Here is a 6,056-nt window from a genome sequence, read left to right on the forward strand (position 1 = left end):
TTACCTCTAGATACGATATGGATTAGATATGTCAGTGTCAAAAGTGACGTTTTTGTTTGAAGAAACGCCACTTTTGACACTGACATATCTAATCCATAACGTATCTAGTAATATTTGACGTATTTAGACGTAATATTTGACGTATTTAGACGTATTTTAAAGTTCCAATCGAGCCGTATGTAGTTGTATTTCATTACGTACTTAGTAATAATTACCTACTATGTAAGACTTTTGTATTCACTGCGAAGTTGAACCATACGTATAATATTATGTCATCAAACAGGTTTCGCTGAATTCTAAGAGCCTTTACCATCATTTTTTGCAATTTTAAAATGATTTAACCATTTAATTTAATACCTAAATCAATTTATATAAGTATATCCGTAAATAGAACGGTACTTTATTTATAATTTGCATATGATCGCATTGAATCATTCATGACTGTAACTATAATAATTGTACGAAAGATTATATGTAATTTTCCGAATGGTTCAAGTCTGCCGGTATTCATTTACGCTCTACGCTACTCACACGCGACACGGACGGGTTCTTAGTAATACTAACGGCTCGATTCGGGAAATGAATTAGAGATTAACTAGATACGATATAGTAAAGATATGTGACGTTCCACGGCAAAAGGTACCTTATGGCGGCTAGTTATGGTAGCTAGTTAGTAGTAACTAGTTAATCTCTAATTCATTTCCCGAATCGCGCCGTAAGTCAGATCGACGAAAATCGTTCCAATCATGCGTAGTAGCGTGTGCGTAGTAGTGTAGCATGTTCCGCTTATAATACGAACCCAATGGGCTTCAACAACACTTAAGGGCCAAATACTTTCTTATTATGATATTGTATTTGGTTACCGCGATAGTTACTCATAAAATAAATCACCACCCGTTGACCACGAACGCTGAGGGTTCGAAGCGTCGGGATGTATTTTAAATTTATTATACGCGATACAAACCGTTTACATAATACCTACATAATTTTATTTTTTAGTATAAGTTAAAAAAAATATGCAACTTTCCTGTGGACATCATAAAATAAATGGATTTCAAAGCCTAATTTTCGTACCTTATCCTTATAGGCATGTAAAAATCTTCTACTTCTTAAAATTAGCATAATGAAAGTCTTATAAAAATGTATCCAAATCGTTAACTTTGTCATGTCCACAGAAAAGACATCGGTTTCCCGAAAGTTTTTGACCCTTAATGCATCTGACAGTTCTCTGTAGTTTGTTGTTTTCGTACTAATTCCATGTTCTAATTCATCTGTCGATTCAGAGTGTGACTACGAATAAAGCCAAACAATTAATACTTACACAAAGTGTGGATGACAATACTTCCGCACCACGCTTAATAACAGCAGACGTAACAGCCATAAAAAACAGTTTGAATTTGGAACTTATTGCACGGAAATACTGTAGAAAATGGAATGAGTTTTCGAATAACTGTTACGACTACCTATGCGTATTGTGACAAAAACTCATCACCTAGTAATAAATTAATCGTTTGTTCTGTTCCTCGCCTAACTATGACCGAATCATTCAGTTTAGAAAAAGTTGTGGAAAATTGTGTAACACGCAAAAGTTAGCTAATGTAAACTCAGCTTTAAGTGTTGGCCAAAAAGCTCAAATTTCCAAGAAACATATTCACAGTTTGACCATTTTTCGTTAAATCCTATTTCATTGTTCACTATTTTTTTAAACAGAGCAACTGAAGCGTGTTATGTATTGTTTTATAACGTTTTAAACACCGGTCAGTGACCGTTCAAAGTCAAAGTCAAAACATTTTATTAGTGTTCGTGTACCGTAATATCGTAATTATAATTGATAATGACCTTTATTTATAATCAGGTCATTTTCGCGTTTATATAAAAACGTTTATAACACGGAGATTAAAAGGAAATTAACAGCAAAACTCTTATCTGTATATTCATTACCTATTTAAAATCACTCAGTATTAGGTAGGTATGTAGTATTCAAATAGTACGGTACATGTAATATGTATGGCGTACCGAACTATTTGAATGCTTTGGATGCTACCTACTATATGAAGCTGACTGCTATATGAGCTATGTAGAAGTAGATATAGATACTCATGACATTCGCTGTCGTGCGTTAGTCAAATATAGTAGATCGTTATGAAAGGCACTCATTTTTGCTGAGGTAGTTTAGCGCTCGAACGCAGTGAAAGCGCCAATAGTCCGAGGCTGAAATGATGCTTTCACCCGAGTTAAACACTCTACTTTTCATTTCGAATACGAGGAAAGTAAAATGCATGTGTTTTTTAAAAAACATGATTAAGTATACTTTTTTATAGTATATTTTGAGGGTACTTTCAATTAATAATTTAGGCAATAGTATCGTTATTTATGGAATGTGGAGTCAAATATCAGAATGGAAATTGTATAACAAATCCATTTATACCCAAACTTTAAGTACGATTATTTTTACGATAACCATATCGTAAAAAAATCGTACTTTGAACCTAAAATGCAGAAACGTATCATTTTCTGTACACCTTTTAGAACAACAATGACCCTCTTTCAGAGCATGAGAAATGAAAAATATCATAGAGCTCGATTCAGATTTATCAACCTGTTACGTTGTTGAACTGATTTTGAGACGACTTTGACGTCCATCTCACGCACGAGCGCACGACATTCACTTCATTTCGCATGCACCAATCAGCGTGAGCGAAGTTCAAGGTCGTATCAAAATAAGATCAAAAGAGCAACATACAGTGAGGTAAAGAGGAACGGTTAAGGACAAATTGATTGCACTACAATTAAAGGCAAATAGCAAGGTTCATTTATTTTTTCGATACAATATACAGTATTTAAAAATAACAATGCAGATACGTATAAAACAGGTAGGACAAATCCTTAAATTAGTTATAAAATGTATGTATTCAGGCAAAGCAAAGCAACTTATGCAGCAAATCTCTTTAGTAATCTTCGGCTGTATTCAACCATTACATACCAAAACAATTACTGGTGTCAACTTTAGTCAACTTGTACAAGTTTTTTCTGATCGAGTATATGATGTTGTTTGACTGATCAAACGTCATAGCGTCAGGAGCTATATTTGAAACGCGTTTCAGTGTAGACTGAGAAAGAACTTTGCCTAAAGTCACTTTATACATCCCATCTACATGCCACGCGTATACTGTTCCTCTGGCATCAACAGTCAAACCTCTGATGAACCGTTCTGTTGATAGTCTCACATCTCTCTGGTTTTTACTATTGAATGAAATATATAATCCAGTTTCATTTAAATACACAATATTATGCCCGTTATCCAGAATGAAATTGTTTATTGATTTATCTACTAATTGACCGATATAATACCCGTCCACATATTTAAATATTCCATTATGACGTGACGTAGTAAAATACACATTGTCTCTTACAATAACGTTAGTGATTAGATTCGCCTTCATACTAAAAAATGTTGGGAAACGGCTGATATAATTAATAACCCATATACCGTCGGAACCACCTAAATATACTTTTTTATTGTTCTGATTTATATCAAAGGGACCAAAGTTGAATGGTTGCCTGCCAGAGATGACGCCAGAGAAATTCGTAGAGTTTAACGACACGAAGGCAACTTTGGAGTATTCTTTATCACTGAACGTAGGTTCGAAGGTGTAGTATAGATCGTGAGTTTCCTTCATGATGCCCATTCGTTTAACGACGGGATTTTCACCGAACGGCGCGGGGAGCTCGAACAACTCGGTGTGGTTGTAGCAGATGTTGTCGATTTTGACGCAAGAGTGGCAATATTCATTCTTATCCACCTCGGCTTGGTCGACAATCTTGATGGTTGCTGTGCGTGGGCCCAGCAGGGAGCATAAAGCTAGAATGTGAAAGTTAAATGTTAGCTTTGGTAAATTTATATGTAAGTAGTAGATTATTAAGCAATCGTATCGGATACAAAGACCCATGAGAAAATATTTATACCGTAATTATTTTGACCTGTGTTTAATTGTTTATTATTTATTTATAAAATCTGTTTTATTTTATTTTAATGCTGTATAATGCTGTTTAAAAATAAGACAACAGGGGTATATCTACAAAATTCAATTGCGTTAATGGCTCGCGGAGCAAACATAAAGATTTAAAATAAATGGCAAGCTCCCTCCATAGGGCAAAAAATGCAGTTTTACGAATATGAGAAGTAAAAACCAATTTCCTACGGTTTAGAAATTTGGAGTTCTGAAGTAACAAACACAATAACTAAAATAAATTAAATAATATATAAAGAACCGAATTAAGAACCTCCCTCTTTTTGCAACCGGTACCTAGATAAAAATACTTACCAGAGCCCCATAGTACTTGAAGCACCAGAGTGACAAAAACCAACGACAAGGCACCCATGGTGTTGCACATTGAAATGCATCCACCAAATTTTATTTGCCAATTTATATCCTGCATTGATTATCGAATTGTAGGTAATAGTCTCATAATCAGTGTTGACGGAAATCATGAAAACAAATTAAAATTATAATAACCTTAATTAGAAGTCATGTTGCAATTATTTTAATCAGCATTAATACATTTAACAATAATTTAGATCCGATAAGGTATCAAACTGTCGAAAAATACTTTTTAAAATTAGCTTAGCTTAGCAATTCTCTTCGGCTTAGCTAATTGGCAGTAAAACAGTATCATATTTTTTTATAATTACACATAGGTTTCAGGCTCCGTATATTGTACTTGCCAATTGTTTGCCCCTGGGGTCAACATACGTAAGCTAGACTACCTAGTAAAAGTAATTTATTTACTAATAAAATATAAAAATAAATAAAAAATCGGGCTTTAACCCTAATCTATTAAATAAAGCTACTGTTATTTGCAGTTGCCCTTCAGCTCTCCTTTTGCAGTTGGCCTTAAGCTCTCCTTTCTGTAGAAAGGAGAGCTTCCGTTGTTAGTAAAACACACGAGTTTAAAAGCAAACCGTCTTTTCCATAGCCAATCGGCTTTCTTAAACGATTAAGGCCCAAGCCCTAATAACACCTGATTTTAAATCCATCATACCTACCAGAAAAATTTAGGCTCTGAAGTATCCCTGGTCACGTCACGGTGACGGATGACGGACGTGTGGGGCCACAAAGCGGCGGAAGTCACTGCCGGAAGCCGGTTTTGTGTGAATTTCAAGTAAATTCCGTGCGTTTCCTAACTGCACTGCCTTTGATAGAACAAAGTGTAGCAATATTTGACAATCGGTTGAGATATGCGACCTGTGGGCCTATCGCGAACCACGTTCGACATGTTGCCTCCCTGTCACACGTACGAATTTACAAGTGTGACAGGGAGGCAACACATCAAACGTGGTTCGCGGTAGACCCCCTGTGCAGGAGAACAGCCGAGCATTTTTGCCCCAGCTATAACCGAGATGTCACGCCCAATAATATTTAAGCGGAGTTTTAATTACCTAATGTTATATTTATCCCCATTATTTTACATGTTTACACAAATAGATAATCGAGTATTAGGCATTCAAATTGTCATTATTTATGAATGAATGAAAATGAATGAAAATCTTTATTTCAGGCAACTAATGGCCCATACATAAATGTCCAGCAGTAGGTACAGCTCAAACAAATAGGTATCAAATATATTTTGGTACTTTATTTTCAAGAAATTCTTTGAAGTTCAAACCCGTGACCTTCGGATTGAAAGTCGCACGCCTTACCCCATCAACCACCATCAACGCTTAGAGAGTAAAGGTTTAGGACAATTTGATTTTAAACCAACCAAAGGCAACAAAGCAAGGTTCATTTATTTGTTCAAAATAAAATACATCATTACAGTAATTAAAATCAGATACATACATGTAAAACAAATAGATAGGACAATGATCGGAAATTAAAAAAAAAAGTCTCTCGTGCAGTTTCAAGCGCGTAAACAATTCCTTAAATTAGTTATAAATGCATGCTTTGAAGTTTGGCAAAGAAAAGCAAATATATAGAAGATCACGTAATTAATTAATTATACAGAGATACGTGAACTCTTCAACTCGAATTATCTATCAAAACACTTCTATTGAA

This window comes from Cydia splendana, chromosome 11 (assembly GCF_910591565.1).
Source record: "Cydia splendana chromosome 11, ilCydSple1.2, whole genome shotgun sequence".
Lineage (NCBI taxonomy): Eukaryota > Metazoa > Arthropoda > Insecta > Lepidoptera > Tortricidae > Cydia > Cydia splendana.